This window comes from Staurois parvus, unplaced genomic scaffold, assembly GCF_062004578.1.
Source record: "Staurois parvus isolate SC_StPar_1 unplaced genomic scaffold, SC_StPar_1.0 ptg001358l, whole genome shotgun sequence".
Classification (NCBI taxonomy): Eukaryota; Metazoa; Chordata; class Amphibia; order Anura; family Ranidae; genus Staurois; species Staurois parvus.
In genome coordinates, this window is record NW_028319154.1 from 435,101 (window position 1) to 454,216 (window position 19,116).

The 19,116-nt window shown below is 47.9% G+C and overlaps 1 long non-coding RNA gene across 1 annotated transcript in view; it reads left to right on the top strand.

The window, feature by feature from the left end:
• LOC149436412 (uncharacterized) overlaps nucleotides 1-15,987 on the top strand; it is a 31,333-nt gene extending 15,346 nt beyond the window's left edge. Inside the window, exons 3-4 of the long non-coding RNA XR_016308293.1 lie at nucleotides 14,595-14,662; nucleotides 15,690-15,987. This is a non-coding gene — a long non-coding RNA (uncharacterized LOC149436412). The remainder of the gene's footprint in view (nucleotides 1-14,594; nucleotides 14,663-15,689) is intronic.
• Nucleotides 15,988-19,116: the final 3,129 nt, after the last annotated feature.

A 19,116-nucleotide genomic window follows, 5' to 3' on the forward strand; every position in this document is an offset into this window, starting at 1 on the left:
GGCAAATATTACCAAGCAGCCCTTCTAGCACAGTTGCCTAAATACCATGCGACCTTCGAAATCCCTCAATGGGTTGTCCTTGAATCGATAGACTGCGACCCCCTTTCTACTGCTAACTTACTTTGGTTAAGGCCAATGGACCGCCATTCTATAACCAACCCCATCACTAGAGATGAGCGAATCGAAGTATCCGAAGTGGAATTCGAGTCGAATATCGGAAAAATTTCGATTCGTGCCGAATCCGAAAAACAGCCTAATTCGGACGCGCGAATCGAAATTTTTCCGAAAATGGCGGCTGACATGTGCGGCGACGGAGCGGGGATGTCGGGGAAGGCGCGCAGACAAGGCGCGCTGCCCCATAATGCATTCCTCAACGACATGTGATCGCATCAGCCAATCAGCAGCCAGCCAGCCAGCACTGTGTAATGGTCGAGGTATATATAGCGGCCATTTTGGAAATCTTCATTTGCCTGCAGTCATTGAACAGAGGCAGACCGCTCTGTACTAGGGACAGGGACAGAGTTAGGGCCACAGAAACAATACTTGGGGACAGAGAGAAGTTACTTAGGGACAGAGAACCATTACTCAGGGACACAGACTTGTTAATGAGGGCCACAGAATCGTTATTTAGGGACAAAGAAACGCTAGTTAGGGCCACAGAATTCATACTCAGGGACAGACAGAATTGTTACTCAGTGCCAGAGAATTGTTACTTAGGGCCACAGAAACGTTATTAGGGCCACAGAATTTTTACTCAGGGACAGACAGAATTGTTACGGAGTGCCAGAGAATTGTTACTCAGGGACAGACAGAATTGTTACTGAGTGCCAGAGAATTGTTACTCAGGGACAGACAGAATTGTTACTGAGTGCCAGAGAATTGTTACTCAGGGACAGACAGAATTGTTACTGAGTGCCAGAGAATTGTTACTCGCACAGACACAAAATTGTTACTTGCACAGACACAGAATTGTTACTCGCACAGACACAGAATTGTTACTCAGGGCCACAGAATTCATACTCAGGGACAGACAGAATTGTTACTGAGTGCCAGAGAATTGTTACTCAGGGACAGACAGAATTGTTACTGAGTGCCAGAGAATTGTTACTCAGGGACAGACAGAATTGTTACTGAGTGCCAGAGAATTGTTACTCAGGGACAGACAGAATTGTTACTGAGTGCCAGAGAATTGTTACTCGCACAGACACAAAATTGTTACTTGCACAGACACAGAATTGTTACTCGCACAGACACAGAATTGTTACTCAGGGCCACAGAATTCATACTCAGGGACAGACAGAATTGTTACTGAGTGCCAGAGAATTGTTACTCAGGGACAGACAGAATTGTTACTGAGTGCCAGAGAATTGTTACTCAGGGACAGACAGAATTGTTACTGAGTGCCAGAGAATTGTTACTCAGGGACAGACAGAATTGTTACTGAGTGCCAGAGAATTGTTACTCAGGGACAGACAGAATTGTTACTGAGTGCCAGAGAATTGTTACTCAGGGACAGACAGAATTGTTACTGAGTGCCAGAGAATTGTTACTCAGGGACAGACAGAATTGTTACTGAGTGCCAGAGAATTGTTACTTGCACAGACACAAAATTGTTACTTGCACAGACACAGAATTGTTACTCGCACAGACACAGAATTGTTACTCAGGGCCACAGAATTCATACTCGGGGATAGACAGAATTGTTACTGAGTGCCAGAGAATTGTTACTCAGGGACAGACAGAATTGTTACTGAGTGCCAGAGAATTGTTACTCGCACAGACACAAAATTGTTACTTGCACAGACACAGAATTGTTACTCGCACAGACACAGAATTGTTACTCAGGGCCACAGAATTCATACTCAGGGACAGACAGAATTGTTACTGAGTGCCAGAGAATTGTTACTCAGGGACAGACAGAATTGTTACTGAGTGCCAGAGATTTGTTACTCGCACAGACACAAAATTGTTACTTGCACAGACACAGAATTGTTACTCGCACAGACACAGAATTGTTACTCAGGGCCACAGAATTCATACTCAGGGACAGACAGAATTGTTACTGAGTGCCAGAGAATTGTTACTCAGGGACAGACAGAATTGTTACTGAGTGCCAGAGAATTGTTACTCAGGGACAGACAGAATTGTTACTGAGTGCCAGAGAATTGTTACTCAGGGACAGACAGAATTGTTACTGAGTGCCAGAGAATTGTTACTCAGGGACAGACAGAATTGTTACTGAGTGCCAGAGAATTGTTACTCGCACAGACACAAAATTGTTACTTGCACAGACACAGAATTGTTACTCGCACAGACACAGAATTGTTACTCAGGGCCACAGAATTCATACTCAGGGATAGACAGAATTGTTACTGAGTGCCAGAGAATTGTTACTCAGGGACAGACAGAATTGTTACTGAGTGCCAGAGAATTGTTACTCAGGGACAGACAGAATTGTTACTGAGTGCCAGAGAATTGTTACTCGCACAGACACAAAATTGTTACTTGCACAGACACAGAATTGTTACTCGCACAGACACAGAATTGTTACTCAGGGCCACAGAATTCATACTCAGGGATAGACAGAATTGTTACTGAGTGCCAGAGAATTGTTACTCAGGGACAGACAGAATTGTTACTGAGTGCCAGAGAATTGTTACTCAGGGACAGACAGAATTGTTACTGAGTGCCAGAGAATTGTTACTCGCACAGACACAAAATTGTTACTTGCACAGACACAGAATTGTTACTCGCACAGACACAGAATTGTTACTCAGGGCCACAGAATTCATACTCAGGGACAGACAGAATTGTTACTGAGTGCCAGAGAATTGTTACTCAGGGACAGACAGAATTGTTACTGAGTGCCAGAGAATTGTTACTTGCACAGACACAAAATTGTTACTTGCACAGACACAGAATTGTTACTCGCACAGACACAGAATTGTTACTCAGGGCCACAGAATTCATACTCAGGGATAGACAGAATTGTTACTGAGTGCCAGAGAATTGTTACTCAGGGACAGACAGAATTGTTACTGAGTGCCAGAGAATTGTTACTCAGGGACAGACAGAATTGTTACTGAGTGCCAGAGAATTGTTACTCGCACAGACACAAAATTGTTACTTGCACAGACACAGAATTGTTACTCGCACAGACACAGAATTGTTACTCAGGGCCACAGAATTCATACTCAGGGACAGACAGAATTGTTACTGAGTGCCAGAGAATTGTTACTCAGGGACAGACAGAATTGTTACTGAGTGCCAGAGAATTGTTACTTGCACAGACACAAAATTGTTACTTGCACAGACACAGAATTGTTACTCGCACAGACACAGAATTGTTACTCAGGGCCACAGAATTCATACTCAGGGATAGACAGAATTGTTACTGAGTGCCAGAGAATTGTTACTCAGGGACAGACAGAATTGTTACTGAGTGCCAGAGAATTGTTACTCAGGGACAGACAGAATTGTTACTGAGTGCCAGAGAATTGTTACTCGCACAGACACAGAATTGTTACTCGCACAGACACAGAATTGTTACTCAGGGCCACAGAATTCATACTCAGGGACAGACAGAATTGTTACTGAGTGCCAGAGAATTGTTACTCAGGGACAGACAGAATTGTTACTGAGTGCCAGAGAATTGTTACTTGCACAGACACAAAATTGTTACTTGCACAGACACAGAATTGTTACTTGCACAGACACAGAATTGTTACTCGCACAGACACATAATTGTTACTCAGGGCCACAGAATTCATACTCAGGGACAGACAGAATTGTTACTGAGTGCCAGAGAATTGTTACTCAGGGACACCTAATCGTTGAATTAAATAGTATGTCAGACAACATGCAGAGGAGTGGCAGAGGAGGCAATGTTTTAGGAGCGAGCAGACGTGGCAGCAGAGGAAGGGGTCGAGGCAGCAGTATTCGCAGCCAGAGGCCAGTGCTCCCGGTGTCATCCAGCGGTCGTGTCTCCACCGACAACCCTGCCGTCATTGATTGGTTGGCTCGGTCGTCTTCCTCTTCCCAGGTCACCTCTGACACCTACAGCCAACGGTCGGTGGGTACGTCAGACACAACCGTTAGTTGGCATGGCCCGGGACCAAGCCCACTGAAATCACGTGTCCTCTACCTGCCCCTGTCCTTTGCTGTTCCCTCACCAAGCGAAGTATCGCATGCTGTGGGCTCAGCCCCACTGTACAGTGAGGAAGAGCTAACAGAGGGCGGTCAGGAACGGGGGGAGACATCGGCCTTTTCAGCAGCCAAGCGAACAAGTACTGGCGAGGAGAGTGGCTCGGTAGCCGGTCTAGAGACAGGTCTGTCTCCTGACCCAGACGCAGCCGAGGGGGCTAGTAGTGAGGCGGAGACCCTACTTGATGATGAGGAGGTTGATCGCACTTGGCAGCCTCGTCGTCATCAGGCAATTTCTTCCGCATCATCAGGAGAAGAGGGTGGCAGCTTGGCAGCGAGCAAAACAGTCGGTGGATTGCCCAGGAGACAGCAGCAGGGTCGCATCAGTGTCAGTGGAGCCAAACGTCCACGGAGTAGAGCACCAGCTCCACTGCAGCCTACCACCACGGCCAGTAGTGGTGCCGTTGCGCACGGAGGAAGTAGCAGTCAGCCAGTGAAGAGTAGCGGGGGCAAAGTTTCCTACTCGGTGGTGTGGCAATTTTTCCTCAAGCCGCCCGAGGAAGTAAACGTAGCCGTATGTCGACTATGTGGCCAGAAATGCAAGCGTGGCCAGGGGGCCCATGTTGGGACTACAGCGTTGCGTCAGCATATGCAGCGTCACCATTCGGTGGCCTGGGAAAACCGTGATAAACATACGGCGGTTCTGCCTGCCCCAGCCCCCGCTCCATCACCCGCTCCGTTACTTGCTCCGTCACCCGACGTCGTCAATCGCCCTCTATCAGCCAGTCAAGGCTCCAACACCTCTGCTGAGGGGAGTTGTCGCTCATTGGCATCTTCCGCTCGTTCAGATGCTCCTTCTCCTGCTACTCCTCTTCTCGGATTCCGTCAACAGTCTTTTTTGGAATCCGTTTCCAAGAGACAACAGTTTGCGAGCACGCACCCGACGGTGCAAAAGCTGAACGTCCTCCTGTCCAAGTTGCTGGTGCTGCAGTCCCTCCCTTTCCAACTGGTGGACTCAGCACCTTTCCGAGAAATGATGGCTTGTGCCGCGCCGCGGTGGAGAGTGCCAAGCCGTCATTTCTTTGCCCAAAAGGCAGTGCCAGCCCTGCATTCACATGTAGAAGAGATGGTGGGCCAGTCTTTGAGCATGTCGGTCTCTGCCAAAGTGCACGGCAGCGCCGACGTGTGGAGCTGTAACTACGGTCAGGGACAGTACATGTCATTTACGGCCCACTGGGTGAACGTGGTGCCGGCACAGCCGCACCAGCAACTTGGACAGGTCACGACGCTTTTGCCTCCACGTTTGCACGTCCTTGGTCCAGCAAGCATGTCCGCCTCTACCACCTCTTTTTCCGCCGTGTCCTCAGCCGCCACCCCCGTGCCAAGTCCCATTACCCGACCGGCATATCACATGTGCAGGGCGCAACGGTGTCACGCTGTGCTGCACCTGGTATGCCTTGGCGAACGTAGTCACACAGGGGAGGAACTGCTGAGTGTAATGAACAGAGAAATCGACAGATGGCTGTCTCCGCGCAAACTGAAAATCGGAACCATGTTGACTGACAACGGAAAGAACATGGTGTCTGCTCTGCGTCAAGGAAGGTTGTGCCATGCGCCATGCATGGCTCACGTGTTCAATCTGGTTGTCAAGCGGTTCCTAAAATCCACCATCCCACTGCAAGACATCCTTAAAATGTCACGTAAACTGTGCATGCATTTCAGCCATTCCTACACCGCAAAGAACACCCTCATTGAGCTGCAGCGGCAGAACGGAATTCCACAGCATCGCCTGATCTGCGACGTTGCAACAAGGTGGAATTCAACCCTACACATGTTAGACCGCCTTTACGAGCAGCGAAAGGCCATCACCGATTTCCTGATGTTACAAGCGGATAAAGGTACTCCCCTGTGTAACTTAGATGTCAGCCATTGGCAGCTCATGCGTGACACCTGCCGCTTGCTCAGGCCCTTTGAGGAGGCCACGCTATTCGTGAGTCGGCAGGACTATGGGATGAACGACGTCATTCCTCTGTTGCACGTCCTGGAACAAATGCTGTTAACAATGGCTGGTCAGGGTGCGGTAGACGTGGCGCACAGATCTCAACGCCACATGACCCCTGTGGGGGCAGGACAGGAAGAAGAGGAGGAGGTAGAGGAGGACATTGGTGCTCAGGAATTATTGAGTGAAATGGGTGGTTTTTCCACTCAGCGGACAGGAGTGGAGGAGCAGGAGCATCTGGTAGAGGAGGAGGAGGAGGAGACAGAGGACCCAGACGCACCGTGGCAGTATGCTGTGGAGATGGAGGCAGGGAGTCCCTCGCATTCCTTGGCACAAATGGCCCATAGCATGCTCGGTTGCTTGCGTAGCGACAGCCGAATAATAACCATCAGACAGAGGGATGACTTTTGGCTGTCCACCTTGTTGGACCCTCGCTACCGGTCCAAAATGGTGGCCTTTTTCACACCTGCTGAGAGGGAGGCCAAAATTACGTACTATAAAAACCACCTATGTAGTCAGTTGGTCTCTGCCTTTGTGCGCCAACGTCCATCCTCAGACACTGTGGGCCCTGTGCGCTCGCGTTCCGCTGGCATGGCAGCAGGGGAGGGGTGGGGTGGTAGGAGCAGTGGCAGCTCCACCAGCAGCGGCTGCCTCAGTCTGCAGTCGATGATGAGTAGCTTTCTTCACCAGCGCAGTGAGGAAACTACTAACCAGCCGCAGCAGCAGCAGCAGCATCAGGTGGACCTGGAGCAGGAGCTCAAACAACAGGCTTGGGCCTACTTGGACAGCACCCTGCCAACCGAGGTAGACAATCCCCTTGACTACTGGGCAACGAAACTTGACCTTTGGCCCCAACTAGCTGAATTTGCCCTTGAAAGGCTGTCATGCCCGGCCAGTAGCGTGGCATCGGAGCGCGTGTTTAGTGCGGCAGGAGGTATTGTAACTCCGCGGAGGACACGACTGTCCACCCAAAGTGTGGAGAGACTCACGTTTGTGAAAATGAATCAGGCGTGGATTAGTCTGGATTTCAAACCACCAGTTCCTGACACAACTGACTAAATCCGCCATGAATCATGCCTCAAACATGTGCCACTTTCAGGTCTCCTCACACTGCTGGTGTGTTGAATTTTTTGACATAGGGTGCTGGCAGATTACGGGCCTCCTATAGCTGCTGCCAGGCCCCTAATCTGCCATAGGCCCCTATATACCACCTCCTCCTGCTGCTGCCAGGTCCAGAGTCTCTCATGGGTCCCTGTACGGCCTCCCATTGCTGCTGTCTCCATCGCCACACTCTGCTGCCATGTGCCACTTTCAGGTCTCCTCACACTGCTGTTGTGTTTAATTTTTTTAAAATAGGGTGCTGCAAGATAACGGGCCTCCTATAGCTGCTGCCAGGCCCCTTATCTGCCATGGGCCCCTATATACCGCCTCCTCATGCTGCTGCTAGGTCCAGAGTCTCTCATGGGTCCCTGTACGGCCTCCCATTGCTGCTGTCTCCATCGCCACACTCTGCTGCCATGTGCCACTTTCAGGTCTCTTCACACTTTAGTTGTGTTGAATTTTTTGACATAGGGTGCTGGCAGATTACGGGCCTCCTATAGCTGCTGCCAGGCCCCTAATCTGCCATGGGCCCCTATATACCGCCTCCTCATGCTGCTGCCAAGTCTAGAGTCTCTCATGGGTCCCTGTACGGCCTCCCATTGCTGCTGTCTCCATCGCCACACTCTGCTGCCATGTGCCACTTTCAGGTCTCTTCACACTGCTGGTGTGTTAAATTTTTTGACATAGGGTGCAGGCAGATTACGGGCCTCACATAGCTGCTGCCAGGCCCCTAATCTGCCATGGGCCCCTATATACCGCCTCCTCATGCTGCTGCCAAGTCTAGAGTCTCTCATGGGTCCCTGTACGGCCTCCCATTGCTGCTGTCTCCATCGCCACACTCTGCTGCCATGTGCCACTTTCAGGTCTCTTCACACTGCTGGTGTGTTAAATTTTTTGACATAGGGTGCAGGCAGATTACGGGCCTCACATAGCTGCTGCCAGGCCCCTAATCTGCCATGGGCCCCTATATACCGCCTCCTCATGCTGCTGCCAAGTCTAGAGTCTCTCATGGGTCCCTGTACGGCCTCCCATTGCTGCTGTCTCCATCGCCACACTCTGCTGCCATGTGCCACTTTCAGGTCTCTTCACACTGCTGGTGTGTTAAATTTTTTGACATAGGGTGCAGGCAGATTACGGGCCTCACATAGCTGCTGCCAGGCCCCTAATCTGCCATGGGCCCCTATATACCGCCTCCTCATGCTGCTGCCAAGTCTAGAGTCTCTCATGGGTCCCTGTACGGCCTCCCATTGCTGCTGTCTCCATCGCCACACTCTGCTGCCATGTGCCACTTTCAGGTCTCTTCACACTGCTGGTGTGTTTAATTTTTTGACATAGGGTGCAGGCAGATTACGGGCCTCACATAGCTGCTGCCAGGCCCCTAATCTGCCATGGGCCCCTATATACCGCCTCCTCATGCTGCTGCCAAGTCTAGAGTCTGTCATGGGTCCCTGTACGGCCTCCCATTGCTGCTGTCTCCATCGCCACACTCTGCTGCCATGTGCCACTTTCAGGTCTCTTCACACTGCTGGTGTGTTAAATTTTTTGACATAGGGTGCAGGCAGATTACGGGCCTCACATAGCTGCTGCCAGGCCCCTAATCTGCCATGGGCCCCTATATACCGCCTCCTCATGCTGCTGCCAAGTCTAGAGTCTCTCATGGGTCCCTGTACGGCCTCCCATTGCTGCTGTCTCCATCGCCACACTCTGCTGCCATGTGCCACTTTCAGGTCTCTTCACACTGCTGGTGTGTTAAATTTTTTGACATAGGGTGCAGGCAGATTACGGGCCTCACATAGCTGCTGCCAGGCCCCTAATCTGCCATGGGCCCCTATATACCGCCTCCTCATGCTGCTGCCAAGTCTAGAGTCTCTCATGGGTCCCTGTACGGCCTCCCATTGCTGCTGTCTCCATCGCCACACTCTGCTGCCATGTGCCACTTTCAGGTCTCTTCACACTGCTGGTGTGTTTAATTTTTTGACATAGGGTGCAGGCAGATTACGGGCCTCACATAGCTGCTGCCAGGCCCCTAATCTGCCATGGGCCCCTATATACCGCCTCCTCATGCTGCTGCCAAGTCCAGAGTCTCTCATGGGTCCCTGTACGGCCTCCCATTGCTGCTGTCTCCATCGCCACACTCTGCTGCCATGTGCCACTTTCAGGTCTCTTCACACTGCTGGTGTGTTAAATTTTTTGACATAGGGTGCAGGCAGATTACGGGCCTCACATAGCTGCTGCCAGGCCCCTAATCTGCCATGGGCCCCTATATACCGCCTCCTCATGCTGCTGCCAAGTCCAGAGTCTGTCATGGGTCCCTGTATGGCCTCCCATTGCTGCTGTCTCCATCGCCACACTCTGCTGCCATGTGCCACTTTCAGGTCTCTTCACACTGCTGGTGTGTTAAATTTTTTGACATAGGGTGCAGGCAGATTACGGGCCTCACATAGCTGCTGCCAGGCCCCTAATCTGCCATGGGCCCCTATATACCGCCTCCTCATGCTGCTGCCAAGTCTAGAGTCTCTCATGGGTCCCTGTACGGCCTCCCATTGCTGCTGTCTCCATCGCCACACTCTGCTGCCATGTGCCACTTTCAGGTCTCTTCACACTGCTGGTGTGTTAAATTTTTTGACATAGGGTGCAGGCAGATTACGGGCCTCACATAGCTGCTGCCAGACATGTAATCTGCCATGGGCCCCCGTACCGACTCCTCATGCTGTGACGTTGCAACAAGGTGGAATTCAACCCTACATATGTTAGACCGCCTTTACGAACAGCTAAAGGCCATCACAGATTTCCTGATGTTAAAAGCGGATAAAGGTACTCCCTGTGTAACTTAGATGTCAGCCATTGGCAGCTCATGTGTGACACCTGCGCTTGCTCAGGCCCTTTGAGGAGGCCACGCTATTCGTGAGTCGGCAGGACTATGGGATGAATGAGGTCAAATCGGCCATGGGCCCCCGTACCGCCTGTTCACGCTGATGCTGGTCCCACAGTGTGACCTGGGTCCCTGTACGGCCTCCCATTGCTTCCACTCTGCCATGTGCCACTTTGAAATCTCCTCACACTCCTGCGGTTGTCCATTTTGTCATAGGTTGCTGGCAGATTACAGGCCTTCCATAGGTGCCACCAAGCCCCATATCGGCCATGGGCCCCCGTACCGCCTGGTCACGCTGCTGCTGGGCCCATAGTGTGACCTGGGTCCCTGTACCGCCTCCCATTGCTCCCACTCTGCCATGTGCCACTTTCAGGTCTCCTCACGCTCCTGCTGGTTTCCATTTTGTCATAGGTTGCTGTATGGCCTCCCATTGCTGCTGCCTCCACCGCCACACTGTGGCTCCAAACACTGGTTTTGGCCCCGTGACTGGCCAAAGGAGTGAAGTGTGCAGTGATTCTAAGATCGACGGCACTCATCTGCATGTCATACTGACAGACAGTATTATTTCTCTTCCCCAGCAGACTCCAAGGGCATTTAAATTAAAGGTACAGTGTTCTGCACTAATATTAAGTCTCTCTGAAGCCTAGAAACACCCTTTTTTAAGTTAAATTCACAGCGAATTTATTCGACTCGAATCGAATATTGTCCACGAATTCGCCGAATCAGTCGAATCGAATTTTTCATTTCTTCGCTCATCTCTACCCATCACCTCCCACTTCTTACCTTTATGGGACAAACTGAAAACCCGCTATCTCCTCCAATCGCCACATAACCCTTTGCTCTCGTTTCTTCGAAACCCAGCTTTTCCGCCGGCCTGGCTGACACCTCTTTCATGCTAACCTGCTCTGTACACATCAGTTCCTACAGAGGAATAATTTTAAATCCTTTGCCTCGCTACGGGAAACACATAGACTTTCAGCTTCCGAAATATTTAGATACTTACAGTTACAGCACTTCTACACCCCCTACGCAACAATAACCAATCAACCTAACACCATGTCTCTCTTTGCATGTTGCAAAGACCCACACAGACGTGGTCTCATTTCATGCCTATACTCCCTCCTCACAACTTCGGTTACCACGTCCCCCCCTCCTTACACCCATAGGTGGGAAACTGATTTAGATAGGCAATTAGACTCGTCTGATTGGGACCACATCTGGGCCAATACAAAATCATCTTCGCAGAACATTGTTGCACTAGAAACAAATTATAAATTCTTAACAGGCTGGTATTTGGTCCCAGCGAGAATTGCAAAATATACCCCTAACTACTCGCCCAATTGCTTCAGAGGCTGTACAGACCCGGGAACACATTACCATATGTGGTGGGATTGCCCAGTAGCTCGAACCTTCTGGGTTGAAATTTTCAACATGTTATCCACACTGCAACCCAATCCGACAACAGCCCTACTCAATCAACGCCCTCCTGGCATTTCCAATTCGCAATTCAAACTCCTTCTGCAGGTCACTACGGCAGCCAAGCAGCTTATTGCAAAATCCTGGAAACCCCCTCTCTAAATGTTACAGCTGTTAAAACCAGAATAACGCAAGCCATGATACACGCAAAGGTGGAAGCCACAATTCTCGACACAATCCCTAAATTCTTAAATATTTGGAGTCCCTGGGTAGAGTGTTTCCTCCCACCTAACTTTGAGGAATCACTTCTTCTCCCTTGATTTGTATACAGTGCACCCTAGGTATTGCCAATGACCCACCTCATGCAGCGCATAGGTGTCGCCGTGCCCTTAATTACCGTTCATGGAGTCATTGCTGTTGCCCCTCCTTCTCCCCCTTTTTCCCACCCCCCTTTGACCCTCCTCTAAATTTCCTCAACCTATTATATTGTTCCAATGAGCCATTACCCCAACTGGTCTAATTTACAACATCTTTCGTTAGCAACTTCTAATCATTTGTTACTATCAGAAATGTAAGGACATTGGTGCTGTGACTCTTATTCTTTATGTCAATGCCCAATGTATACTGGTAATGTCTCCCTGTCCTTGTTACATTGCCTTATTGCTAATAAAATGTTTGAACAAGAAAAAAATATATAATGTTTAAGGGTTTGAAGTAATTTCCAAGCAAAAATACTGAATTTTTTCATTTAAACAAAAAGTGTCAGAAAAGGCTCGGTCTTCAGGTGGTTAGAAGAGTGAGTGATGTGTGGCATAAACTTCTAATGCTGGGCATAAAATGCCCCCACCCCCCAAAATGACCCCTTTTTGGAAAGTAGTCACCCCAAACTATTTGCTGAGAGACATTTTGAGTCAATAGAATAATTACATTTTTACCAAAAGTTTTTGGAAAATGACAATTGTGTTTTTTTTTTTTTTTTTTACACAAAATTGTGTAAAAGATGTTGTGGAATTTGATAAGAAGCATGGTAAGTATTTTGCAGATCTCTTGTGTTGCCACATGTGTTTAGAATATGAAGAGAGAAAACAAAAACATATTTTTTTATTTTCTTTTTTTTATATTTCGAAACCTTGTGAGAAAAAATTAGATCTGCAAAATACTCACCATGACTCTTTTTAAATTCCTTGGGGTTTCTACTCTCCAAAAAGGGGTCATTTGGGGGGGGTTGGTGCTATCCTGGCTTTTCAGGGCCTCCAAAACTGTGATAGGTAGTGAGGAAGTGAAATGAGGAAGTTACACACCTTCAGGCTTTCAAAGTGGTCATTGGATTTCAGGATTTCAGGCTCCTGTATGTGGCTAGGCTCCCAAAAAATCTCACACATGCAGTACCCCCATACTCGGTAGAAGTAGCAGAATGTATTTTGGGGTGTAATTCCACATATACCCATGGCTTGTGTGAGAAATATATCATTTAATTGACAACTTTGTGTGAAAAAAACATGTTTTTGTCATTTTCAAAAACTTGTGGAAAAAAAAATAAATCTTCCATGGACACAATATGCCTCTCAGCAGATAGCTCAGTGTGTCTACCTTCTGAAAAGGGGTCATTTGGGGGTGTTTGTACTGTCCTGGTCATTTGGGGGTGTTTGTACTGTCCTGGTATTTGGGGGTGTTTGTACTGTCCTGGTATTTGGGGGTGTTTGTACTGTCCTGGTATTTGGGGGTGTTTGTACTGTCCTGGTATTTGGGGGGATTTGTACTGTCCTGGTATCTGGGGGGATTTGTACTGTCCTGGTATCTGGGGGTGTTTGTACTTTCCTGGTATCTGGGGGTGTTTGTACTTTCCTGGTATTTGGGGGTGTTTGTACTGTCCTGGTATTTGGGGGTGTTTGTCCTGTCCTGGTATTTGGGGGTGTTTGTCCTGTCCTGGTATTTTAGCACCTCAAGAAATGTGATGAGCAGTCAAAGTAAAAGCTGTGTAAATTCCAGTATGTATACCACAGTCTGTAGACACTATAACTGTCACACAAACCAATCAATGTTTTAACCAAAAACATGTAGCAGAATACATTTTGTCCTAAATGTATGACTAACTTTGAGTTTACTATATATTTTTTATAGCAAAAAGTAAAAAATATTATTTTTCTCAACATTTTCAATATTTTTTTTTTGTATAGCGCCAAAAATAAAAAGCGCACAGGTGATCAAATACTACCAAAAGAAAGCTCTATTTGTGTGAAAAAAGGACATCAATTTTGTTTGGGTGCAGCATTGCATGACCGCGCAATTATCAGTTGAAATAGTGCAGCGCTGAATAGCAAAAAAAGGCGTGGTCATTAAGGGGGGTAAATCCTCTGGAGGGCAAGTGTTTAAGGTGGTAATTAAACTCACCTAGCACCTTATCTGAATGAAATGATCCTCAGAACCCGTGTAATAATGATGTGTCCGGGTTGGGTGCAGGGATGAGGTGGTAACCCTCGTGTATTATCATCTTCACTGGTTTCTGCCTACACACAGTACATTTACTGGGGGAGCTCCGCACCAGCAGGCTGGATCTCGTACATGTATGTCATCCAGCCTGTTCTGGGTTGTCAGTAGCTACAATGGGATTTTGTCAGCAGGTACACACATCCCACCCATTAAAGTGTACTGAACACTTTTTCCTGACAAAGTGGCCACAAAACATTTTGATTTTGTTTGGACCTGTTTTTATGATCAATAAATACCGACCTTCCTGAAGAATCCACTTGGATCCACTTGGCTATATATGGAACAGATTTGTGGAGGTGACACCTAAAAGTACGAGTCTGTATAAATTGTGGCCCTAAACGGGGTAAAATTCCTGTGTGACCCCGATATACCAATCAGATGAATGCCAGGATGAAGGGTCAGATTGACCTTCAGAGTTATGGGTTGTAAATGACAGAAGTCCATCCAATTTGGATCTTCTCTGATTGGACAACCAGGTGGCCAATCGTAATTCACATAAGAGAACAAAATCCTTCTTATTGGTTCTGTTCATCGCACCACAAATGAGTTTATGATTGTTTGTGCTCCTTCCAGGTGATGTCATCTCCGGTCATCTCCTGATGTCATGGGGACCTCTTCCTCCAAATCTTCCTCCTTGCAAGGTATGACTGCTGATCCTGACAATCCTTTCCAATGGTTTCCTCCATCTCACATCTCCAGAGATTGGAATTAGATGATAGAACATCTTCTGTCTCTGTAGTCTGGACATTTCCTGTAGACATCTGGTCAGTCCTCCCATTAGAAGAGTTCAGAAGATTCCACCAATTCCACAATCACATTCCCGTGTCTTCAGATTGTATTTATCATTGATGGAAATGATCTTCTGAGATGTCCCAGTGATCCATAATGACTGGATGACCCCACATTGTATGGTTAGCTGTGCAGTGGTCGGGGGAATCCTTTGTCTATAATCCTAAGGAGGACACAACCCTGTGGTAGATGACACATACTGCTGGGAGATTTGGGGGTAATCATTCTTAGTTCACACTGATCACACATCATTTTATGGGGGTAACATTATTTACAGATTTATAGTTTTTTTTTTTTTAGTTTAATATAAAACAATCACTAAACGTGATGTTTAAAATGGTCATCCCTACATATAGATTAGGAGGTCTATATATAAAATATGTATTATGAGTTTGTGTCATTTGCACAGCCATCACTAATCATCCCCGTAATGTGTCTAATAGGTTACTTCCTATGATCATCAGCTCCATCTACTGGCCATAAACAGTATTTTTCTTGAAATACCTCAACCAGTAAGATATGACATTATGGCCACTAGATGGAGCTGATGATGAAAGGAAATAAACATATTTGACATATTATGGGGATTATTCATGAAGGTGATTTCATTTTTATAAATAGACCCCTAGGTTCTTGTGTTCAATATTCATCCATCTGAGAGGTAACACACCATCCTGGAAGAGGTCATGTGACATTATCACAGGGAAGCCAATCCCTCCATAGGATAATGTACATATAGACATATTGAGGTGATTTCCTTCCTCTTCTATATGCTCTTTATAGCATTACCAGCTGCCAGTACAGACTTATCAGCTGTCATGTGTCAGAAATCATCCAATCAGGATGAATGTTTATGGTTGATTATTGTCCTCTCTGCAGGGTCGGCTCCTGGTATTGGAGGAAAGTGGAAACAAACCCCCGGGGATCTTCTCATATATTCTCTGGAGGATCTGAGCATGTATGACTTCAAGAAATTTAGAAACAAATTGTGTGATTTTTCCGATGGAGATAAAGTTCCCATCCCCCGAGGAAAACTAGAGAAAGCCAATTGCATCACCACCAAAGACGTCCTGATAGACACATATGGAGAAGAAGGGGCTCTGGATGTCACCATTGAAGTCTTTACAATGATCGGTCTGAAGGGACCCGCAAGTGACCTCCAGGGGAGGAGAGCCCAGAATGGTGAGTTCCCATCTATAATGACCATTTCCTACCAATTCCTGATCAATATCTTACATAGTTACATAGTTAGTCTGGTTGAAAAAAGACAAAAGTCCATCCAGTTCAACCATAGAAAAAAAAAGTAATAATCCTACACCCACAGTTGATCCAGAGGAAGGCAAAAAAAAAAACAGCAAAGCACGATCCAATTTGCTCCTGCAGGGAAAAATTCCTTCCTGATCCCCCGAGAGGCAATCAGATATTCCCTGGAATATATATTCTGTGTATCCAAGAAAGAATCCAGGACTTTCCTACAGCAATCCACTGAGCTGGCCACAACCAACTCTGGAGGGAGTCTATTCCACATTCTCACAGCTCTTACTGTGAAGAAACCTTTCCATGTTTGGAGATTACATTTCTTTTCCTCCAGACGTAAAGAGCGCCCCCTTGTCCTCTGTGATGACCTCAGGGGGAATAACTACACCGAGTTCACTATATGAACCACTGATGTATTATACATGGAGATCATATCCCCCCCCTTATGTATTAAACATGGAGATAATATCCCCCTTATGTATTATACATGGAGATCATATCCCCCCCTTATGTATTATACATGGAGATCATATCCCCCCCCTTATGTATTATACATGGAGATCATATCCCCCCTTATGTATTATACATGGTGATCATATCCCCCCTTATGTATTATACATGGAGATCATATCCCCCCTTATGTATTATACATGGAGATCATATCCCCCCTTATGTATTATACATGGAGATCATATCCCCCCCCTTATGTATTATACATGGAGATCATATCCCCCCCCTTATGTATTATACATGGAGATCATATCCCCCCCCCTTATGTATTATACATGGAGATCATATCCCCCCCCCTTATGTATTATACATGGAGATCATATCCCCCCCCTTATGTATTATACATGGAGATCATATCCCCCCCCTTATGTATTATACATGGAGATCATATCCCCCCCCTTATGTATTATACATGGAGATCATATCCCCCCCCTTATGTATTATACATGGAGATCATATCCCCCCCCTTATGTATTATACATGGAGATCATATCCCCCCCCTTATGTATTATACATGGAGATCATATCCCCCCCCTTATGTATTATACATGGAGATCATATCCCCCCCCTTATGTATTATACATGGAGATCATATCCCCCCCCTTATGTATTATACATGGAGATCATATCCCCCCCCTTATGTATTATACATGGAGATCATATCCCCCCCCTTATGTATTATACATGGAGATCATATCCCCCCCCTTATGTATTATACATGGAGATCATATCCCCCCCCCTTATGTATTATACATGGAGATCATATCCCCCCCCTTATGTATTATACATGGAGATCATATCCCCCCCCTTATGTATTATACATGGAGATCATATCCCCCCCTTATGTATTATACATGGAGATCATATCCCCCCCTTATGTATTATACATGGAGATCATATCCCCCCTTATGTATTATACATGGAGATCAGAGATGAGCGAAGTATTCAAAAATTCTATTTGACTGATTCGGCGAATTCGTGAAAAAATTTTGATTCGAGTCGAATATATTCGCTGCAAATTTAACTTATAAAAGGGTGTTTCTAGGCTTCAGAGAGACTTAATATTAGTGCAGAACACTGTACCTTTCATTTAAATGCCCTTGGAGTCTGCTGGGGAAGAGAAATAATACTGTCAGTCAGTATGACATGCAGATGAGTGCCGTCGATCTTAGAATCACCGCACACTTCACTCATTTGGGCAGTCACGGGGCCAAAACCAGAATGTGGAGCCACAGTGTGGCGGTGGAGGCAGCAGCAATGGGAGGCCATACAGCACCCTATGACAAAAATGGAACCCACCAGCAGTGTGAGGAGACCTGAAAGTGGCACATGGCAGAGTGTGGCGATGGAGACAGCAGCAATGGGAGGCCGTACAGGGACCCATGACACACTCTGGACCTGGCAGCAGCATGAGGAGGCGGTACAGGGGAGCATGACAGATTACGAGCCTGGCAGCAGCAACTTGGACAGGAGGACGTTCAGCTTCTGCACCGTCGGGTGCGTGCTCGCAAACTGTTGTCTCTTGGAAACGGATTCCAAGAAAGACTGCTGACGGAATCCGAGAAGAGGAGTAGCAGGAGAAGGAGCATCTGAACGAGCGGAATATGCCAACAAGCGACAACAGGGGCCCATGACAGATTACGGGCCTGGCAGCAGCATGAGGAGTCGGTACAGGGGCCCATTAAAGACTCTGGACCTGGCAGCAGCATGAGGAGGCGGTACAGGGGCCCATGGCAGATCAAGGCCTGGCAGCAGCAATGGGAGGCCCGTAATCTGCCAGCACTCTATGACAAAATGGAACCCTGGGCTGGGGCAGGCAGAACCGCCGTATCTTTATCACGGTTTTCCCAGGACACCGAATGGCGACGCTGCATATGCTGACGCAACGCTGTAGTCCCAACATGGGCCCCCTTGCCACGCTTGACTTTCTGGCCACATAGTCGACATACGGCTACGTTTACTTCCTCGGGCGGCTTGACAAAAAATTGCCACACCGCAGAGTAGGAAACTTTGCCCCCGCTACTCCTCACTGGCTGACTGCTACTTCCTCCGTGCACACCGGCACCACTACTGGCCGTGGTGGTAGGCTGCAGTGGAGCTGGTGCTCTACTCCGTGGCCGTTTGCCTCCACTGACACTGCTGCGACCCTGCTGCCTTCTGGCAGCAGCAATGGGAGGCCGTACAGGGACCCATGAGAGACTCTGGACCTGGCAGCTGCATGAGGAGGTGGTACAGGGGCCCATGGCAGATTAGGGGCCTGGCAGCAGCTATGGGAGGCCCGTAATCTGCCAGCACCCTATGACAAAAAATGGAACACACCAGCAGTGTGTGAGGAGACCTGAAAGTGGCACATGGCAGAGTGTGGCGATGGAGACAGCAGCAATGGGAGGCCGTACAGGGACCCATGAGAGACTCTGGACCTGGCAGCAGCATGAGGAGGCGGTACAGGGGCCCATGGCAGATTAGGGGCCTGGCAGCAGCAATGGGAGGCCCGTAATCTGCCAGCACTCTATGACAAAATGGAATACACCAGCAGTGT